At 34.8% G+C, this 24,237-nt stretch overlaps 1 long non-coding RNA gene across 11 annotated transcripts in view; it reads right to left on the reverse strand.

Annotated features, from left to right (window-relative positions):
* LOC134484671 (uncharacterized) overlaps nucleotides 1-24,237 on the reverse strand; it is a 46,133-nt gene that overhangs the window by 17,444 nt on the left and 4,452 nt on the right. For 8 of the 11 annotated variants that reach the window (XR_010062290.1, XR_010062295.1, XR_010062292.1 and 5 more), the window contains exon 2: nucleotides 3,998-4,062. This is a non-coding gene — a long non-coding RNA (uncharacterized LOC134484671). Of the gene's footprint in view, nucleotides 1-3,997; nucleotides 4,063-4,351; nucleotides 5,473-24,237 lie in introns of those variants that run through there. The other 3 variants (XR_010062298.1, XR_010062289.1, XR_010062297.1) reach the window with 3 other exon arrangements.

Raw genomic sequence — 24,237 nt, forward strand, 5'->3', positions numbered from 1 at the left:
AACCAATTACCAAGATCCAGTCACCTAACTGTGAAGAATGAAAAATTCTAGCTCACCTTTGGTAGTGGGAAAACATATGGTATTGCATAATTTTCTTCCAATTATTCTTTCCAGCTTCCATTAGTCAGCATGCTCTTCTATCAGGGTGATTGTCTGAACTGTGATGCTCCATTGATACACACACACACACACACACACACACACACAAACACATACACACACATATGTGTGTGTGTGTATGTGTATCTGTACGTGTACGTGTACGTATATGTATATGTATATGTATATATAAGATTTATACATGTATATATATCATATATGTATGTATATATGATGTATATATGTATACCTATGATGTGTATATATATAATGTATATATACATATATACATATATGTGATGTATATATGTATATATGATGTATATATTTATAAGTGTACATGTGTACACATCCATAAATGAGAGATGGAAAAATTGCATTTCTGACAACCTTCTGTAGTAAGGTTGCATATATTTTAATTTTAGCTATCTGTACTCTGCCCTCTGATCTAAACCAAGAATCTTATGATGTCCCACTGGGAAATTGGAATTATGATTGCCTGGCAATCTTGGTCAAGTTTTGCAATTAAGAAAAATGAAGTTAAATCAGGTATAAGATGTCCTTGTAATTAAGTGATGCTCTTGGGGCATCCAGAGCTAGAGGCTACAACTGAAACTCCTCACAAATATAGATGGAATCAATGAGACTTGCCCATAGGAGCCAAACCTGAGATTTCTCTGTGAGCATCAATCCATACCAATACTCCCTTGGCCAGGAACTGGATGTCTATAGTTTTTGTGGATGAAGATCCCATTTTGTACTACATTGAACTGCATGTTATTGAATCTGATTGTGGCTTCTACAGAGGTATGCCATGAGACCATGGGGCCTCTTTCGTCAGAAGTGAAGTGAATTGAGCCCACTTTCAAATAATCAAAGTTTGGGGGTCTTTCCTTTATATGAGTACTTGAGAGGACATAAGGCAACCAGGGAATGTGTAGAGTAGGCTCAGTTGTAGGAGGGAGGTCTGACATTCTGTTCAATGACTTAGGTAATTGATGGAAAAAGGAAGATCTTGACGCCTTTAAGAAAGAGAAAACTTTGAGATCTGATTGTGCAAAGGTATGTGTTAGAAAACCCTTGGAGTTGGGGTTCGTAATATGAAACATCCTGTGAAACATGAATGTCATTATTACCTGATTTGGTAAAGGATTTTCCCCAACAATGCCGTTCAATTTCTATACTTCTTTAATTGGTAGGAATTTTACATCTTGTATTTAATATGGGGAAGTGCAGGTAACATCCCAGGCCTTTTTTAAACAGCCTGCATGACTGTCTCTGGATCTTTTGCTCATTCAGTTTGTCTTAATATGTCCATATATTGGCAGCAACAAAGGGTGCTCTTGATTTCTAGTGATTGGATTGATTCCATCAATCAATGATTCTATATATAGGAACTGGGACCTCAAACCTGAGTGGAAGAACATATTTCTCTACCCACCATGGTAAAAGGTAAAAGCCTTGAATTTCTATTATTTACAGTATATCCATGTGAGGTAATTCAAATTCGTGAGGGACTGCTTTAGAATACAAGGTATGGCATACTATTTTTTGGAAAAGCATGTCTCATGTCACCTTGTGAATAAAGGAATGTGTGAATTTCCTTTGGTCAAAGGAAGTGTACTCCATCAAGAGGTGAGAAAGATCCAAGGCCACACTGATGGGGAAGGAGTCACATCATCATTCAGGGTGGTTCTCATGGCCTCGTCAAAGAGGAATGAGTCTAGGACGTATATCAGAACAGTAGAGTTCTGAGAAGAGATTCACAGAATGGGAAGTTCTGAGAAGATCTTTAGCAAAAGTGAAGTCCTGAATGTATTGGTTCAGAATGTGGAGGTCCCTAGTCATATTTTGAAGAAAAGAAGTATCCACTTCACCCATGGTCAGCAGGGGAAGGTTATCGGCTACACTGGGTCTTGGAGAAATGTTCTGCCTCTATCTCAGTAACTTCTAAGTATGTTCTCTATATGTATACCCTATATATCTTTTAGTCCAGGCAATAGTCACAACAACAGTATAAGTGGTTCAGGAAGCGGTGATGTTTCTTCATGGATGTGTTCAGCTACACACATATGTGAATAAAATATAGGAATGGTGTATATTTTGATGACCTACTTTAAGGCACATAGTATAAGAGTCAATTTAGCTTTGTGTCTTCTGAACTAGGATTTAGAAGCAGAGAAATATAAGATACCATTGTTTGCATATGTGTTGTATGAATACCTTGAATAAAGAGGTTAGTTTTAAGCAAACTTTCTTAATAGCTGTGTTCTGTGGCATAGGACGAAGGGCAGCTCTAGTGATTCTTTAGTACCACAGGTACTCCAAAATTCCCATAGTACACAGGGAGGAGGTCTGAGACAATTGAGGTGCACTGGGAATAATTTTTAGAGCCCTTTCAATAGAATTTGATTTCCCAAGCCCCCATTTGCAGAAGCTGAGGGTCTAAAATCTACTGGGTGGATTGAAGTAGAAAATTGACCCACAATCCTACTGGAAAGACAGGGAATGTTAGATGATCATTCATGTAGGATGCGTGGTATAACACTCCCTTGGTCTGGCAGCTCTTTAAGGAGAAAAGACAACACCACTTGATGGGAATAGGAATATAAAAGGGCCATGTAAGTCTTCAAGCAGGTTTTAAGCCTCTTTACCATAAAGGATCTAGGGCAATGCTGTACTTTGGCAAGTACTGACATGCTCTACAATATAAGAAGAAGGAGTAAGTTAACACTGGGTAAAGTGAACCCCATGTAAGAGAGGAAAACTCTAAAGCACTATTGAAAATGAAGAGAAATTTCTTCAGGCATAGTGTATATAGGTGCCATACACACTTCTGTCAACAGAAAAGGTCCCTGGTACCTTATACCAGGATAAAGTTTCCAGCAGTAATCATAAGTTACAAATTCTCATTCAGAGTTTTATATATTCATAATTTCTGTTAATGCAAGAGAAAAGACAGGAACATATTTCTTCTGCCAAAGGCTTTGGATAATTGTTTCTGGCTAGGTTAATCCTTCTGGTTCGTTCAGCTGTTAAGATCTAAGCAGAAATGTTGAAATTATTACATTTCTATTGATTTGCCTGATTGCAGTTTGCAAGGGTTATATACTCTGATTCCAAACTTCGACTCTGGGACTTCAAACCGGAGTAGAGTCGAGTCCCTGCATTATAGAAGGAGTCACTTTTGAAAATATGTCTGATCAGTTAGGTATACAACTACTTTGTTGGAAATTCAAGGGCCCAATATTCAGAGAGAACATTTAGGAGGACTGGAAAGAGCGATATGGTCACAGAATCCTTCAGGCAAAGGTTTACCTTGGGTACAGGAAGAAGAGAGTCAAGTGCAACTGTTTTCACAGTCCAGAATAACCATGTGTCTGGGGACTATGAGGCGTGCTTGCCAGAAATTAGGGAATTTGCTCTTACATATTGGGTGGTAATCTCTGGATTTATCTTTTCCTCAAGCTGTTAAGCAGCAGGATAATCATGGACAACAAAGATGAAACTGCTCCATTTTATGTTACAAACCTTAAAGGCAGAACGTAGGTTAGGGCTCAGATTTGCACTGACATGTCTGAGGACATCATGTCCATGTGGTCTGCCATTCCTTCAAACATTTATGTATGCCTGGCCACCCAGGTCAGAAGGAAACATTAAGACCTCTTAGAAGAATAGAACTGAGATTCTCTGGATAGAGGTGGATTCTCGGAAGAAACCATTGTCAGGGGATATTAATTTAAAGTTTCCTTAAGAAAAAATAAACATCTGTATGAGAATTCATTTCATTTGCTTCTCTGTATGTTCTTTATCAGAAGAATTTGTATTAAGCCACGTTCAACTTTAAGGGTATGTCTAGATTTTCTTATTCAAAGAAAGGGGAATATATTCATCTTACTTTGAAGAATATGCTTGTCAGGGGCTCTTCATTGCATCCCAAGTGAACCTCCAGTTTACCTTGAACTGACAGAGAAACCAGGGAAAAATTAGGAAACATATCTGTGGCACAGTCCATAATATCAAGAAATAGTGTGGGTTTCCTCACCCTAAATTAATATCTAAACTTCCTTTGGACAAACTAGAATGATATGAAGTAACCTTTCTTTCAGGGATAACATATGACACCTCCTTAATCAAAGAAAGAATAGATGAGTACCCCCGAGTAAAGAAGAGTTGCTGATGTCCCTGTGACAGGAAATTGTTTTGAGTATTCAAATTCCCCTAGTATTTGAGAAAAAATTAAATTGCTTACAATAGCTCAAGAGGTCCTACATTGCTTCATCTTCTAATGGTACTTCACAGTCTAGCATATACACATCTTTAGCTGAATCTGCAAGAGACTGAATATAGATTCCATGATTCAAGAAAAGTTGGGGGTGTCCTAAGCCTGATTGCCTCCTAAAAACTATATTCAACCAAAAAGAAATGAGCACCAGACTGATGACTTCACAACATATCATGTGACCTTACACAAGGAAGTAGCATGAGATTCCAGGATTTGCTCCCTCCCTTTGGATTTCAGTGAACCTTCAACAGAGGGATCAATGCTCCATGGTCTGAGGTAAAATATTCCATGGGCCCCAAGCAAAAGGGATGGTTCTGAGAGACCATTTGGTCAAATGAGTAACTCTAAGGCCTAATCATCCTGAGCAGAAAAAAATACCAATGTTTTTGAAAGGAGAAAGTTCTTAAACCAGTTTGAAAGTAAGGGACTATTCCTGATTACCTTCTATAGAAGACTATGGTCCCAGCACTCCAGGGCTCCATATTTTCAGAGAACTCAAGAAAATTCTTATCTCCAAGGCCTCCACTACAGACTTGACAGCAATCTGAGATTTATTCTGAAATCTTGTGTCAAAGTCACTGGATCTAAACCCTATTTAAACTTACTATAAGCCGCACAGGTATGGGTGTGAGGGATATTGGCCTTTCTGGTGAGAATCTTAGATAAGTGGCCTTGGATCCAGGCTGGAATTTTTATTCATTGGCCAAGGGACCTCAATCCATTGTTCTTGAAGATTTTTTGGTGGTCAGAGTTGTATTGGCTATGCAATAAGGTTTGAGGAACAAGTTCTGGTCAGCCACAAACAAAGTGAGAATCTTCTATGGATTCTTGTTCACAAGGATTCAGTTTCAGGTACACTACAGCAGAGGCTGAATGTTTGAGACACTCCTCAGTCACAAGGTCAATTCTAGATTTTGGTCCATCAGATGGCCAAGTCTCTGACCCCTCCATTGCAGACAGAGGAAGAATAAAGTGTTTTTATTCCAGGGCAGTTGACTTCTAGTGTTTGTCGTTTTATAGGTATTTGAGTCCTTTGATGTTTAATGATATCGGAAAATGATTGGTTTTGTCTATTATTTTTCTTGTTAAATGTCGAATTATGTTTCTGTGGCTACCTACTTTATCTCTTTTTTGTTTTTTTTAAAAGTAGATTGTGTTCTTTCTTTTTCTGGGTATAGTTTCCTGCCTTGTACTGGAATTTTCCATCTATCATCTTTTGTAGGACTGGATTTGTGGAAAGATATTGTGTAAATTTGCTCATGACATGGCATATCTTGGAATCTCCATCTATGGTAGTTGAGAGGTTTTACAGTAGCCTGGGCTGACATTTTTTTTCATTTAGGATCTGTGTGATATATGCCCAGGATTGCTAGCTTTCACAGTCTATTTTAAGAAGTGTGGAATACTGATTGGTCTCCCTTTTTATGTTACTCGACCTTTTTCCCTTACTGCGTTTAACATTTTTTTCTTTGTTTTGTGCACTTTATATTTTAACTATTATGTGATGGAAGAAATTTCTTTTCTGCTCCAATTTTTTTGGAATTCTTTTTGCTTTTTGTACGTGCAAGGTTGTCTCTTTCTTTAGGTTAGGGAAGATTTCTAGTATAATTTTGTAGAAGATATTTACTGACCCTTCAAAGTGGGAGTTTCATTCTCTTCTATTCCTATTATCCTTAGGTTTTATCTTCTCATTTTGTCTATGATTTCCTGGATGTTTTGGGTTAGGAGTTTTTTGTTTTGTATTTTTGGACAATTGTGTAACTGTTTTCTATGGTATCTTCTGCCCCTGAGATTCTTTTCTATATTTTATATTCTGTTGGTTGATGCTTGCGTTTATGACTCCTAATATCTTTCCCAGGTTTTCTATATTCAGAGTGTTCATCTTTGTGTGGTTTGCTGTTGTTGTTGTTGTTTTTGTTGTTGTTGTTGTTGTTTTCTGTTTCCATTTTTACTTCCTGATGGATTTTTCAATTCCTCCAGCAGCTTGTTATGTTGTAATGTAATTCGTTAAGGGATTTTTGGGTTTCCCCTATGAGGTCTTCTATCTCTTTACATCTGTTGTCTTGTATTTCTTTGATGGAGTTATTTATGTCCTTCTTAAAATCCTTTAACCTCATCATGTTCAGTGATTTGAACTACAAACTTTTCTATCTCTTTTCTGGTGTGTCAGGGGTATACTGGGCTAGCTTTGGTGGGAGAACTGGTTTCTGATGATGTCTAGTAACATCAGTTTATGTTCCTTAGGGAATTATACTTGCCCCTCACCATCTGGAGTTAGCTGGTTTTGCTGTCTCTGAAAGTGGCTTGAATTCTCTCTTAGCCTGTGTGTCAACAGTAATGGGACCGTTGTTCTCTCTTGAATTATCTTGTGTGCCAAGAACTGTGGATAAATTTCAGCTATATGGAATAGATAGAAACAAAAGTATGCTGTAACAGACTGCACATCTTTTCGTGGGTTCTGAGCACTCCAGGAAGTTACCTCTGAGAAGAAAAAGTCTTTCCTGTGCTCTTGAGTGTGTCAGCACTCCTGGAAGTCCATCTATTTCCTCATTGGATCTGGGGACAGAGAGCTGAGGTACAGGTTCAGCTCTGGGAACACAGCTCTGGGTCCTCTTGGTTTTTAAACTTTCACTGGAACAGCTCACAAAAGAAATTTGACTCCCTGATAAGTAAGTGCCTAGGAATCATCATCTCTCTGTCTCTTCAGAGATGGGACCACAAACATATGGCAGCTGGCATTTTCACATGGATGCTGTGAATTAAACTTAGGAATCTCATTCTTTCATGTCAAATATATTCCCAGCTGAGATAATTGTTCAGTGAACAAAGTATTGTTTTGAATATGACAGAGACTATCTGTGACAAATTAAAATGTTTAGGCAATGTCAACTAGGTCATTGAATTGAAGAACTCACATAATTACTACATGATGGTCTAATCAATGCACGGGATGCATATTCATTAAAATGAAGAATAGTATAAAGTTTATTTATGCAACTTACTGAATCATGTAATAAATAATAAGTCTCCACTAATGTACCATGTCCATAATAGTGTATAGATTAGGAATGAATAGAAAGTATTATGAACTTTCTTTTATAAAGATTGCATTATAGTACAAGAAAAAAGAAAAAAAATGAATGCATAAATCAGTGTGTTGGAGTTGATAGTATGCAAGTAGTTGAAGAATCTATTTTAGAAATAAGGTCATGGAGATTGTCATGAGGAAGTGACATTTAAGTTAAATTAGATGAAAAATAATTGATCTATATTTTGGGCAAAATTACAGTAAATATAAGGGTGATAAGAGGACAAAGACCTTGACATATCCAAAAAAGTAAATATGAGAGTAGTTTGTATTGATTAAGAGATAGAAGAACGGTCCAAATAAAGCTGAATCTCAGGCAATGTCTCATATGGGAATATAGAAACAATGTTAGACATATAATTTTTATTTACTGAAAATGTCTTAGAAATCATTGAATAGTTTTAAATAAGTTTGTTTAACTCACAATGTATAGAGTAACGGACTCTGGTTACTTATGAATTATGATATGATACAGAGAATGATTTTAAGGATGTTTTTGAAGTCTATCTGGAAGTAGTGTCAATGATAATGAAAAAGAGTCATATCAGAGAGCTATGATGGAAATTGTTGTGTTTGGTAGTAGAATGAGGGTGGGTTGAGTAGGAAGAAAAGAAACCCAATGACTTTTTTTTGAGAAAATGAAAAGATGTTGGTGTTATTTACTCTGATGTGGAATGTTTCATGATAAGTGGATTTAGGAGAATTATAAAGGAATTTATTTTAGACCCTTGAAGATGCTTGAAAGAACCTCTAACTCACTAGACATTCCTACTTACTGTTCATGGTTTGTTGATTTAAACCATTACTCAGACCATTATTAGCTGTTATATAAAAAAAAAAAAAACTTACATTACTATCTGTATTTTTTCAAGGTGTATCTGGGAGTACTTATTTAATTAAGAGCAAACCTATGATTATACTACATGCTTATTAATATATTCAGACAAATTATTTGCCCATTTACTTACTACAAACATTTTGTATTGCAATTAGAATTTAATCCAAGTTTATTGGTGCTGACACACTGTTTGATTAGAATATAATAGCTCATGAATGTGAATTTCACAGAAAGAAATCATTTGCTCAGATTTTGTAAACTTACAAACCCTAGAAGAGTAAAAACATGTAATAAATTCTATCTCTTCTACTTTTAATCTTTAGTATTTTAGTGTGTTATGATATACATGCAAAAATTCCTAACCCAGATGATTTTATCTATAATATCCAGTACTATTAAACATATCAATAGTATTTTACAAATATGAATAATCTATGCTTTCAGAAAATTTTCATCAAAGGAGCAAGAAATTCTTCATAACTTCAACACAACATGGCCTTTGGGAACAGAATAAAACACAAATAAGGAAAGGCGGAAAATGATTGACACATGCACTGTTCTTGGTTTGAAATTTAACAATCATGCTAGTTATAGGATACAGCTTTGAAATTCGAGTCAATGAGAGGGTGAAAAATACTGAGGAAGAGTAGGTAAATTGAATTCTTGCTACATGAACAAAAACACTGGATCTGAAGGTAAGGTACATTTTATATAATGACCCTCGTCTTCTGACACTATTTGTTCAATGCTTTGGTATTTGTTCGTATATTATGTTCCAAAAACATATCAATGATTCTGGTTATTCTTAATTAATGAACATGCATTTCAGCTGATTTAATATTCCACATTATCTTAATATTCTTCTGTATTTTTCAGTATGAAAATATAGATAATTATTTTGATTAGAGTAAAATTTTATTTTTTTATCTTATGAGAGAAGAAATTATTAATCAAGAATGGATATTTGATATTTTCTAAAAGATGTTAATAGAGGTTGAAACCGTATATATAAGATCAACCATTTATACCTTTTCCAAATGAAACTCATTGAAATGTCAGTACACATGTAGTACATAAATGGAATGATACATAGGAATAAAAACATCCCCTATGTATCCAGAATCATCTATTATCACCACGATGAAAGCCAATATTAGGAAGAGAAGATGGTACAGCCACTTTGCAGGAAAATCAGCTTCATTCAAAATGAAGATTGAGCTGGGAAGTGATTTGACTAAGTGTAGTTAAGAATAATGTAAATGCCCAAAAATTGCAATCTCACTAAGTGGTATTTCCTCGTGGAGGAGGTATGTTGTTAGGGGTAGGCTTTGAGGTTTCAAAAGACTGAAGCTATTTCAATCTAGTTTTCTCCACCTTCTGCTTATGGTCTGAGATGTAATCTTTCAGCAACCTCTGCCTGTTTATCTTTACTCTGATATCATCCATCACTGACTCTGATATTCTGGATTATAAGCCCATATAAAGTATTTCTTTTTTAAAGGAAAGAATAATATAAATGAGTTTAATGTTATGAGAAGCAGACCTTGTTTACCTGATATGGTTGCCTTTTCCTTTCTTAGCTTGGGCCATCAAACTTCTGCTATGTTGAATGAGAAATCTCCATATTCTCTACTCTCACATATTGCAGTTTGTCACTTGGCCCTCAGGACCCCCTTATACCTGGGGCTGTATTTTTGTTCTTGAAAGTTAGAAAGTTTGGACTTCCTGACTTTGGAGGCAGGGTTAAAAGTAAATGGGAAGTGAGTGATATACATACCACAACTCTTCTATTTTAGTATGTAAATGGGGGTTATTAGAGGATGGGATTACTGAGGTGAGCAGAAATGAAAGGTGCTGCTTTATTGGAAATGTTTTCTTACCTCATTCTGTGCCCTTGTAAAGGACCAGTCTTATCTCTCAGGCCTGGCCATGTTCCTGTCACTCCTCACCTGCCTATCTCTTGCAGCTCTTAATTCTAGTTACTACTTCTCACTCTAGGTTTCATCTTGACCAGATTTAGTTCATTTTTCAGTGCTCCTGCTCTGAAACGTACACAAGTTCTTTTTCTTTTGTTTTATTTTCAAACTTTCAATGTTTATATTCGTTTTTGTTTTACCTCTTTTATGGAAGCCTTAGAGGAGACTCATTCATGGATGTCTCTTTTGATTGGAATGAGAAAATAATGAAAAAAATCTTTTTTTTTAAATTACAGGACATTTTCATGTCTAAGTTTTTCTCTTACATACACCTGCCATGCTAGTTTATCTCCCTGTCTTGTCCTTAGTCCTTTCCTCCCCTTGCTACTTGGATACTGCCTCTTAGGACTTACTGCAGAACCATAAATGCTGGCATACACAAGGGAGGTGTTGATTCTTCATCACTTTTCTAACTTTTTTTCTCCCTTCTCTCCTGATCTGTTTGAATAAATTTGGATCTCTGTACTCAATAGTATATTGCTATAGTGCTTGGGCCATGAAAATATCTGTTATTGTTGCCTTGTCATAGTTTTACAGCTCAGGTTTGGCCTAGTTACACTTTGGGATCTAAGTCCAAGAAGTTTGAGGACTTTAATAAAAACTTGTCAGGAGCTAAAAATACTTTTAAATGATTTCTTAATACATGACGCCTAGAAAACCCTTTCATAAATCATGGATAAAGCAATCTGAGATTCTTGTTTCTGTAAAGTACTTAAAAATATGAAAGGGAGAAAGGCCATGGCTTGCTCACTCTTGTCATTAGATAGGGCGCTCAGATATGAGTTTTCCTGCGATTTCTGGTTAGAACATAAAGATGTCTTTGGTAGTTTGCATTACCAGATTGCTTATATTAATTCCCCCTTTTGCTATTGTTTTGGTTTTCTGTCTTCATTGTTTCCAATAGGACCATAGCTCCCCACTCTGTGTAGATAAAAGGTGGGTCCAGTACAGCTGTTATTGTTCTGGCACACAAACTACTTTTTGGGAACAAATGTTCACCATTGTATAGTTGACAGTGGTTTGAAATTCTTTCCTTGTCCTCAGTTTCTTGTAACAACATATTCTTTACATCTTCTTTAATTAATTGTATTGACCTCCCTGTAATCGTATTATGTATCTGTGTGTATGGAAGAAAGATTTTCTTTAAATATTCTGTGGTTTGTGGGTTTATTCTTCCATAAAGTATTTCCCAACACCACATGACCTCAGGCCATTACTAGGAATTACTGTATGCTGGGAACATTGGGGGAGGATAGTGTGAAATTAATCACTGTCCTTTGTTTCAGAGATTTTTATTTTTTAATAAGTAACCAATACTATACAAATAGCTAACTAACTCTTGTGTTCCCATTCCTGTATGGCTGCTGGTGTAAATAAAATGCATTTTTTCATTGATAAACAATAATAAAATCTCATAAAGGCACAAACATACTTAAAGACAGAAAATATTCACAAAGGAAAATCCATTTAAAATGGAGATAAAATATAAACAAAATGAGATCAAAAGACCCATTCAGAAACATGATATTAAAAATGTCATTGTCAAGTTACAAATTTTTAAGATGAGATAATAATAATATATACTTAAGAAGAGATGAAAACCATTAAATGCACTGTGTGCCCAAAATGTTCACTCAAAATATAGTATATACCAAAGAATGGAATGGAGCTCTCATTCTTGCTACTATAGAGGCAAAATGGAAGAATTACTATTAGGCTAAACCCAACCTAGATTTCATAGTGCCAAACTATCAAGAAAGCTAGTGTTTCAAAAATACCACATTAAGCAAATATCGATAATAAAAACAAATATAAAAATAAGAAAGTATTGAAGACCAGCACTAGTCCATGATAATCTGATAGGGTGCATGGGATTATTTCAATATTCTGGTATCTATATGGACCTGTTTAGTGACACAGTATATGGTAAGTTTGGAGAAGTTACTTTTAGGTGTAAAGAAAAAAGGTATATTCTCTAGTTTTAGGATGAAATGTTATTTAAATATCTGCTAAATCCATTTGGATGATTATTTCTGTTATTTTTAATGTATCAGTTTAGTTTCAGTTGCCACAAACGGTCAATTGATGAACTTGGGTATTGAAATCTCCTACTATTATCGTATTGGCGCCAATATATTCTTTGAGGCTTAGTGATTTTCTTTTGGTGAATTTAGGTGCCCTAGCATTTGAAACATAGTTGTTCATAATTGATAGTTCATCTTAGTATTATTTTTTCTTTGACAATTATTTTGTCCTTCCTTATCATTTTTGATATCTTTGGTTGAAAGTAAAATTTTATTCAATGTAAGAAAGGCTATTTCCGTTTTATTTCTTGGGACCATTTGCTTGGAATTTCTCTCCAGCCTTTTACCTTGAGATAGTGACTGTCTATATAATTAAGGTATATTTCCTGTATGCAGCAAAATGTTCGGTCCACTTTATTTATTCAATCCCTTAGTTTATATATTCTTATTGGAGAATTAAGTCCATTGATGATAAGAGATATTAAATAAAATTTATTGTTCTTTCCTGCTATTTTTATTGTTAGAAATGGAATTACTTTTGTGTGGCTATCATCTTTTGGGTTTGTTGAAAGATTAATTCCCAAATTTTTCCTAGGGTGTAGTTCCTTTCTTGTGTTGGAAGTGTCCATCTACTATCCCATGTAGGGCTAGATTTGTTGAAAGATGTTTTGTAAATTTGGCTTTGTCATGGAGTATCTTGGTTTCTGCATTCATGGTAAGTGAAAATTTTACCAGATATCCAAGCCTGGAGATCCAGAAATAAATGCAAACACCAACGGTCACTTTATCTTTGACAAATGTTCTAAAACCATTTAATGGAAAAAAGACAGAATTTTCAAAAAATGGTGATGGTTCAACGTGAGGTCAGCATATAGAAAAATCAATTATTTAAACAAACTCACAGGGTGGGGGAACAAATGATCACATTGTTAGATGGTGACAAAAAATGAAAACAATCAATACCTCTTCATGTTAAAAGATTTGGTACATATTATAAATTCAAGGTCCATACATAAACTTAGTAAAAACAATATTACAAAAAGAGTACCCAACATCAACATAAATGGAGAGAACCTTGAAGCAATTCAACAAATATCTGGGAATAGAAAAGGTTGTCCAATCTCCACTTACTTCTTTAATATAGCACTAGAAATCTTATTCACAGAAATTAGACAACCAAAGGAGATAAAGGGAATTCAAGAAGTCAAAATATCATGATTTGTATATGATATGATAGTATATTTTAGTGACCCCAAAAATTCAACCAGAGAAACTCCTTCAGCCAATAAACAACTTCTGTAAAATGGCTGGATATAAAATTAACTCAAACAAATCATTACGCTTCCTCTACTTCAAGGATAAACAGGTTGAGAAGAATTTAGGGATATGACAATTTTCACATTAGTCACAAATAATAAAAAATATCTCAGTGTGACTCTAACCAAGCAAGTAAAAGGTCTTTATGACAAGAACTTCAACTCTGTGAAGAAAAAAAATGAAGAAAATCTCAGATGGAAAGATTTTCCATGCTTATGGATTGGTAGAGTTAATATTGCAAAAATGGCAAACTTGGCAAAAGCAATCAACATATTCAAGGCAATCGCTATCACAATTCCAACTCACTGCTTCATAGAGTTAGAAAGAGCAATTTGAAAATTCATTTGAAATAACAAAATCCCCATGACAGAGAAAACTCTCCTCAACAAGAAAAGAACTTCTTTACTTTTTCTTTTTTTTCTGCTTGTAAAGTTTATTCACCACAAGGGCACCCCTAAAGGAAGAAGCAGGAGCTGATATCTGATCTGTGTTCTTCTTGAAAGCCTTGCATCGTAACACAGCATAAGGATATCAAAAGGATGGGAAGGTTTGCTTTTCATTTGTGGAACATTCCGTACATGTAATACAATGTGCTCTGATCAAGTGCACCCACAATCCCTCCTGCTCCTCCTAGACCTGCCCGCATCTCATCTCCCTTCCAAATTTCTGTAGTCTTTCGCTTAATTTTTTTTGCATATTTCTAACACTGGATCCTTTCATTTCTTTTTTTTAATTAACTTGAGTATTTCTTATTTACATTTTGAGTATTATTCCCTTTCCCGGTTTCCAGGCCAACATACCCCAACCCCTCCACCTCCCCTTCTTTATGGGTATTCCCCTCCCCATCCTCCCCCCATTGCCGCCCTCCCCCCAACAAACATGTTCACTAGGGGTTCAGTCTTAGCAGGACCAAAGACTTCCCCTTAAATGAGTGATCTTACTAGCATGTTCAATGCTACTATGAGGTCAGAGTTCAGGGTCAGTCCATGCATAGTCTTTAGGTACTGGGTTAGTCACTGGAAGCTCTGGTTGCTTGATATTGTTGTTCATATGGGGTCTAGAGCCCCTGCAAGTTCTTCCAGTTATTTCTCTGATTCCTTCAACGGGTTTCCTGTTCTCAGTTCAGTGCTTTGCTGCTGGCATTTGCCTCAGTATTTGCCATATTCTGGCTGTGTCTCTCAGCAGATATCTACAACTGACTCCTGTCTGCCTGATCTTCTTTGCTTCATCCATCTTGTCTAATTGGGTGGCTGTATATGTATGGGACACACGTAGGGTAGGCTCTGAATGGATGTTCCTTCTGTCTCTGTTTTAATCTTAGCCTCTCTATTCCGTGCCAAGGGTATTCTTATTCCCCTTTTAAAGAAGGAGTGAAGCATTCACATTTTGATCATCCATCTTGAATTTCATGTGTTCTAGGCATTTAGGGTAATTCAAGCATTTGGGTTAATAGCAACATATTAATGAGTGCATACCATATGTGTTTTTCTGGGATTGGGTTACATCACTCAGGTTGATATTTTCCAGTTCCATCAATTTGCCTATGAATTTCATAAAGGCATTGTTTTTGATAGCTGAGTAACATTCCATTGTGTAGATGTACCACATTTTATGTATCCATTCCTCTGTTGAAGGGCATCTGGGTTCTTTCCAGCTTCTGGCTATTATAAATAAGGCTGCTATAAACATACTGGAGCATGTGTCTTTTTTATATGCTGGGGCATCTTTTGGGTATATGCCTAAGAGAGGTATAGCTGGATCCTCAGGCAGTTCAATGTCCAATTTTCTGAGGAACCTCCAAACTGATTTCGAGAATGGTTGTACATTCCCACCAACAATGGAGGAGTGATCCTCTTTCTCCACATCCTCGCCAGCATTTGCTGTCACCTGAGTTTTTGGTCTTAGCCATTCTCACTGGTGTGAAGTGAAATCTCAGGGTTGTTTTGATTGGCATTTCCCTTATGACTAAAGATGTTGAACATTTCTTTAGGTGTTTCTCAGCCATTTGGCATTCCTCAGCTGTGAATTCTTTGTTTAGCTCTGAACCTCACTTTTAATAGGGTTATTTGTCTCCCTGCGGTCTAACTTCTTGAGTTATTAGTACATTTTGGATATAAGGCCTCTATGTGTTGCATGATTGGTAAAGATCTTTTCCTTCTTTGGGAATCACTATCCCTTACCTCAAACTGTATAACAGAAAAATAATGATAAAAATTTAATGGTTATGGTACAGAGACAGATACCCACATCAATGGAATAGAATTGAAGACCCAGAAATGAAGGCACATCCCAGGCACTTGATATTTGACAAAGGAGCCAAAACCATCCAATGTAATAAACATAGCATTTTCAACAAATAATGCTGGTTTGACTGGAAATTAGCATGCAGAAGAAGGGAAATCAATCAATTCTTATCACCGCATACAAAGCTCAAGTCAAAGTGGATCAAGGGTCTCCACATAAAATCATATAACCTAACACTAATAGAAGAAAAAATGTGAAAAAATCTTGGACACTTGGGCACTGGGGAAATTTCCTGAATATAAAACCAATGGCTTATGCTCTAAGATCAAGATTTGACAAATGGAACTTCATAAAATTGTAAAGCTTTTGTAAGGAAAAAGGCACTGTCATTAGGAAAAAGGAGCAACCAATCGATTAAGAAAAGATCTTTACCAATCCTACATATGATAGAGGGCTAAATTCAATCTAAACAAAAACTCAAGGAATTATGTTACAGGGAATCAAATAGTCCTTTCAAAATGGTGTATAGAGCTAAACAATGAATTCTTAACTAAGGTATATCAACATCCTTACCCATCGGGTAAATGTAAACCAAAAAAAAAAAAAAAAAAAAAAAAAAAAACCTGAGGTTCCACAGCACACCAATCAGAATGGCTAAGATAAAAACAAATTCAGATGACAAATGATAATTAAAAGGAGGTAGAGAAAGAGGAACACTCCTCCAATGTTGGTGGGATTGCAAGCTGGTATAACCACTCTGGAAATCAGGCTGGAATTTTCTAACACAATTGGTAATACATGAGGATCCTGCAATACCACTTCTTGGTTATTTACCCAAAAGATGCTCCAACATGTAACAAGGACACATGATGCTATATGTGTATAGCAACAATATATATATATATATAATTATATGTGCATATATACATATATATTGTATTATAAACACACACACACACAAACATATTCATAAGAAAGAATCCACAGGTCATATGAAGCCCAAGCATAAAGAAGACCAAAAAGTGGATGCTACATTGTTTCTAAGAAGAAGGAACAAAATATTCATGGGAGGAAATACAATGATAAAGAGTCAAGCAGGGACTGAAGAAGGGTTAACCAGAGACTGCCCCACGTGGGGATCCATCCACTATGCCGCCACCCAATCCAGACTTTATTGCTGATGCCAACAAATCCTTACTGATACAAATCAGATATGGATGTCTCATGAGAGGCTCTGACAGATCCCTACTGATATAAATGAGGATGGTTGCAGCTAACCATTGGATTAAACAAGGGGGTTTCAATGGAAGTTTTAGAGAAAATACTTAATGATCTGAAGGGATTTGCAAAACCCCAGGAAAAACAACACCACCAACCAACAAGATCCCACTATAAATTCGGGGGATTAAACAACCCACTAGTGAGTACAGATTGAGGAACCCACGATACCAGCCACATGTGTGGCAGAGAAATGCACTGTCGAGCATGATTGGAAGGAAAAGCCTTTAATACTGTGAAGACTTATATCCCCAGTGTAGGGTAATGCCAGAGGATTGAGGTTGAGGTGGGTGGGTGGGAATGGGAACATCCTCAAAGAAGCTGAAGTGGGGGTTTATGGGAAAGGTAGGAAAGGATATACCATTTGAACTGAAAATACATAAAATATTCAAGAAAAATTATTAAATAAAAATGACACTATGTCTCATTAAATTAATAGTAAAATATCATTTCCCATTTCTGATATTGGCTCAAATATTAGAGTTTAGCATTAATTACTTTGGTCTCTTTTGCTGTCTATAGCCAATATGTCCCTTTTTTCTATGCCTTATTTTAAAAGAACTGTATTTTACAATTTAAATAAATATAGAATGGAAAAATACTGACATCATTTGTGATTCAAAGATAATAACAATTTTACTATATTTCCTTTTAGTAAAAGTTAGACATCTCCGTGAAGACACTTTGATGGATAATATCAAAATATGTTTATAGGAATGGTACATCAAGTACTTTTTGTTAATAGCGTCAGTCAGGAAATGGTTCTAATATTTATGCATTATGGCAGCTGATTATGGAAGAAACTAAATGTTCTTAGATTTTGTAATAATGCATATAAATAATTAATTCTTAATGTTTGTTGACAGAAGGAAGTTATCAATGAATATATATATATATATATATATATATATATATGGCACACGTTTCTAATATAAATAGAGCAAATTAAATATATAATTTATGAACTAAAGGTGAGTAAAAGTAAGATCTATCATTGATTCTACCTACAGTTGGAGTTAAGACATGATTCATGGATCCATGTATTTCTTTCTAGACATCCAATGAGATAAAATTAGTGTGGAAAAAGATAAAAATGCAATTAGCATGTGTGATCTAGCGTACATATTTAAAAATTGCTTTTGAAAAATACTCAGAAAATATTTTCAAGGTTATATATACATCATATACAAAAATTAACTATGTCCATAAATTATCAATATCACTCAAGCTACTTTCTCTGGTCTTATTATATTTGAATTATCAAATGAACATGTATATGTATGTATGTATACTCAAACAGGCACACTCACACACACACATACACACACACACACACACACAAAATACTTCTAAAAATTTAAAACAAATTAGTAAATAATAGTCTTTCAGAGAAAATAATGAAAAAGGATGAACTAAATTCCAGTACTCCCAAAAGTGTACATTTTAGCATATAAAACTTTGCCTTATAAGTTTTAGAAAAATACATATGTGGCCAATATATGTAATCAGATCCCATTTGGACTTATTACTCAGAGTTAAAGTAGATAATAAAATGGAGTGGGAAAAATATTAAATAACAAGATTTAGCTATACTTTTTCAATTATACAAAAAAATCTGAGAAACAGTTAAATGACACAACATTTAAAATTGCTTTCTATTAAGCATTGATATCTACGTTTAGTCTTCATAGTCTAAATAATAGAGAGAACTAAGTCTCACAAGTTGTTTCCTGGCTTAAATACAATTTTCTTTGCTTGTGAATGTACACAGAACCAATTAATATAATAAAAATGGATAGATGTTGTGTTACAAAAAGTAAAAGACCTTTTGTTTATTTATTCGGTATGAATTTATTTTTGTAGAATGTCTTCCCATGTTTCTGTTGGATATTTTATAAATCCTTACTTTGGTGCGGTTGGTGCTTAAATTTAACTGAACATGGCTGCATATGTCAATATAGTAGAAATGGATTCTTGGGGCAGAGATTACCTTTGTGTTAAACCTGATTAAAATGAATGGTGGTCACAGTGTGCACAACCAAATAGAAGGTAATAAACTGTGGCTTCGGGTACCCATCTTTTTATGAGATTTCACTTTGTAGTGTTGAAAGAATTGTTCTGTGATATCATGAGATTGTGCAGTAAACAGTCCTTTTCTTTATTCCTGTAATGAAAGCAAACATTTATTGTTTTCAGTTCCTTCAGAGAGCTTGCTAGGAGACTAGATCAAGGAGGAACTTGGGAAGAGGGACTTAGATATGCAAAATATATTTTTGGTATTGGATTTCTTCTAGGTACTTTAGGGAACTAACTTCATAAGATTTGGAATATAATCAGAAAAGAGCTTGTTAAAGATGTAGAAAAGCACGTGGTGTGGTTGCACAGGCCTTTAATCTTAGTACTAGGGAGCAGAAGCAGGCAGAACTCTAAGTTCAAGGCCAGCTTGGTCTACAGAGAGAGAAAGAGAGAAAAGGTGAGAGAGAGAGAGAGAGAGTTTTCTGGTACTGCCAGGGATATAAAAGAAACACTGTCAAAAATTGTTCAAGAATAAGTTCCGTATTATACAGAGAAAAAAATTCTCATTTTATTTTAGTAAGATGTTAATAATTTTTTCTTCATTCTAATGAAATGACTTAGCTATAAAATAATCTGAAGGCACCGAAAATGTAAGAAAAGGTGCTTTACATCACTATTCCCCTTAAACTATAAGTTGAATTTTTATTAAATAAACCTATGTAAATACACTTTGAAGGCTTTTCTGTGATTAGCTAAAGGGCTTTTACATTGTGAATTAAGAATGGTGAATTTCAGGCCAATCTTGAAAGGTCATCACTAAGGTGTAGAAGCATATTAAGCATACAAAATCAAATATAAAATTTTGCACAATAAAGAATGAGAACCTTTAATTGGTTTTCCTCTAATGTAAACACTTTCTTTTTGTTGAGTGAAGATTTTATGATTTGAACTAATTTTATGAGAAATACCACCTGCTTTCAGAAGATAAGAAACAGAGAAAGATGAGGAAAAACATATGCTAAGGAACAATGAACTGGGATAGAGTATTCTAGGTAATATATAGATCAATAAATTTGACCCGTCTGTTACTGGTAAGGTGGGGACTTCATTACGCATATTTATGTACTTAAAAATGTTTTCTTTTCTTCTTAAGTTGTATGGTTGCTCTGAAAACACTGGGTTTTGTGTTAAGATCTTTGCATATTTAATGATAGTTTTGAAATATTATGTTATAATCAAAAGCCGTGCTTTGTACAAACTTTTTAAGCAACAAAAAAGAGAATTGTCCGCTTGAGTTTTATGAAGAAAGTTAGTATGTTAAACATGAATAAATTTTTCTGATATATGCCTTCTCTTCATATACCATGCTTATTGATGAATCCTTAGCACATAGGAATGAATAGTAACCATCTTAGTATAGTTTCAGGATTTTATAGTATATTGTTTGACACGTGCATTTCTATTAAAATGCTATCACTTTTCTAATTCTCTTAATTTAACTGAAGAGGTTTTCCATAACTTCTAGTCCGTTTTTAATTAATTTAACAGGTCTTTGGTGTTATTATTGAATTTTATGACAGTATCTTCTTAATGTTCTTTATTTTTAAGGTAAATAGGTAAATATATATATATATATATATATATATAACAAAAATATTTTATAAAAAAATTAAATTATTAGTGGAAAATCACTTAGTGATGGACAATTTTATAAACATTCTCTAAAGTATGAATATTCTACAATTTTAATTAGTATTAAAACATTATATATACCACAACCTTTATTAACCTTAGCATACACTGATCTAGTTAACATAACCACAAATTTTTATCTGTAAAATTTTTTCTTAGTTTGTCAGTAATTAATCTTGACTTCTCTATCTGAGCTTTCTCATCATTATTCACAAAAAAATCTATTGTTGTTTTATTGAGAATAGTAAGGAATGTTCATTGATATGTAGATACATAAGAATATGACAATATACGAAATGGTATTTCATTAAGCCCTAGGAAAACTAAACTATCATGGTTTCAGGAAAATAAACATAACTAGAAAATATACCGAGTAAGGTAGCAAAGACTCAGAAAGGCAAATACCATGTGTTCTTCCTCATATAGATCATAGAATCTCCTTCTAATATACTTGTATTTATGAGAAGCTGTGGATGGTTTGAGTTTATTTAACTGATATAGGTCGCAGACATGAGAAAGTTGGGTTTTAAACAGTGTGCCATGGAAGATATTGAACATGTGGGATATGGATGTAGATGTAAGAATAATGAAGTGAGACTAGTATAAGTGGTGAGGGACATAGGACAGGAAGGAATAAAGAACTGAAAAAGCGAGGATGAGGTTGAATGTCAACAAGAATAAAATAAGACAACCTGTTACTTTATAGGTTAGGTTAAAATAAATATTAAAATTTAAATCTAATACCATTATGTTTAATGCTATATACATCATGTTTGAGGAAAAGTGCCAGCAAGTGATATCAAAATGGAAATAATATATTTATCTTATTTGATCTTAGTCAAATTATCCATAATTATTTGGTAAAAACATCATTTGTCTGCCAAATTTATTGTAGCACTTAAAAAATTGCCTGTGATATAATCAAACTTTATGATAGTAGACAATTTTATTATTAGGTCAACTTTTAAAATCTGTGATTTGATCTATGTTTTAAGTTTTTTTTTACATAAATTTGTTCCTCCAGACATTCACACATATTAAATTATCATTTTCAAAGTTGAATACTAATATAAAAGTATGATCCAGCAGGGTTTTTGAAATTGCTCAATTATAAGTAATATTATCCGTAAACTACAGGACATTCTCCACTAAGCTCATAGAGACAAAGAAGATACACAAGAAGAATGCCCCAAGTGCATATGATTGAGTCTCATGTAGAATGGGCATAAAATTGTCTAGGAGGCCGATTGAGGGAAGGAACTAGATGGGAGATGGAAGGAAGAGGAGAATGGATCCTGTGTGGGAAGGGAGAGGAGATATGACCCGATAGTCAGGAGAAGGAAAGGATATCTTGAACTTTTAGAGATGAGGAGGTAGGGGAAATCTCCAGGAAGAGAAAGAGTCCGGGATAATGAAGGTACGCACGAATCAATGGGGTTTAACGAAGCTGTGACTTACATTGGTGATATGGAACATTAAGAGGCCAACTCCTGTAGCCCGGAAGGACACCAGTGGAGGGATAAAGACACAAATACAACTACAAAACTTTCTAGGCAAAATTTTTCAAGCCTAAAAGAAATTTAGAACCGTATTCTAGGGTCTATGTTCTCCTTTGCTTTATTGATGGCTGGTAATTTTTGTATAAAATAAGGATTTGGGACATTATCATTAGAAGTAGGTATACAATATTTATATTGTTATATTCATGCTTTAGCTGGGCCCACTTTGTTGCCAATATCATTACAAAAATATAAAATTATAATTAATAATTTTTATAATTATAATTTTATAATTATAATTATAAAATTAGAAAACAGAATTTTTGAGTACACATTCAGGAATATATATAAAGTCCTCTTTCAAAGAATGTACAATAAGAAAATGTAATACAATATTCATTCAATTTAACGTCTGGAGGGAAAATATTGGACTTTAGGAAACAGAGAAAACCTAGGAACTTGAATTGTATGTCACAGGAATGGACGTGGAAGTGAAATTATTATCCAGAATATTCTCCTCCACACCATGTTCCTAGATCTTTTTTACCCATGCCAAGCCCCTGACCAACATTCTCTATTCCGAACATGTAAGTACTAATGAAGCAAAGAGAAGTCTCTAGCTTTAAAGATATATAATATGTAAAGGTTTCCAGTATGTCACAGGAGACACTCTTGGAAAGGGCACCCTCAAATCTGGTCCATGGGAAAGTTCAGTGAGTCTTGGGTACGTATTGAGTGGGATTGCAGAAGTAGTAGCCTTTATCTGAGCCTTCCACACATGGGAATCAGGTGCTGCGATCTTCTTAGAATCATCTGGACTTCCCTGCTTGATATGGTTCCTGGAAGTCAGAGCGTTTATGTAATCAATTTCTTCAATACAAAAGCCAGTTGTTGGGAAGGGCACATTTGTTCTTCTCAGAGCTCGTGGCTTTTACTCTTTTTGCTCTGAAGAAAAAGGTTCAAAGAAACAAAGGAAAGAAAAGTATGGTCTCCTCAGCAGTGTAAACACCTCCATGCTTTGGATTCCTATTGTGTAATTTGTTTAAAACACTGATATCTGGAGGAGAAGAGCTTCTAGTTGAGACTTCATCATCTCAGTCTTTCCACTTGTATTACTCTGAATACCATTCTCTGACAGTGACTCTTTAGATTTCTGAGTCAATAGGTTTGATTAGCTGGCAGATTTCTTTTCTTTCTTTCATTGTTTTTATTTTTTATAAAATTTTATTGCTTTTTTAACTGGATATTTCTACATTTGAATTTCAAATGTTATTTCCTTTCCCAGTTTCTTTTCCATAATTAGCCTATACAATTCTGCTCCCCTTCTTCTATAACCCACCTTACTGCCCCCTGACATTGCCTTGAACTTGGAGTCAAACCCAATGACTTCTCCTTCCATTGGTGACCCCAAGGCCATCCTTTGAAACATATGCAGTTAGAGCCATAGTTCTTTCCATGTACAGTCTTTGAATATTGGTTTATTACCAGAAATCTCTGTTGCATTTGCATTGTTGTTCTTATGGTGTTGAAAGCACCTTTAGCTCTTTTAATCCTTTTTCAAACCCTACCAACAAGATGTCAATTTTCAGTTCACTGGCAGCATAGACTCCTTAGCTTCATCACTCTTATCTACATCTGGTTGCTGAATGTGTGTGTGTGTGCGTGTGTGTGTGTGTGTGTGTGTGTGTGTGTGTGTGTGTGCGTGTGTGTGTGTGTGTGTGTGTGTGTTTCTGTGTCTGTAGAGCTAAACAATGAATTCTCAAATGAGGAATATCAACATCCTTTGCCATCAGGTAAATGGAAATAAAGAAAAAAAATCCTGAGTCCACAGCACACCAATCAGAATGACAAGGATATATTTGGTCCCTTGTACAGCTATGG

The sequence above is a fragment of the Rattus norvegicus genome, assembly GCF_036323735.1.
Source record: "Rattus norvegicus strain BN/NHsdMcwi chromosome Y unlocalized genomic scaffold, GRCr8 chrY_unlocalized_27, whole genome shotgun sequence".
NCBI classification, from domain to species: domain Eukaryota; kingdom Metazoa; phylum Chordata; class Mammalia; order Rodentia; family Muridae; genus Rattus; species Rattus norvegicus.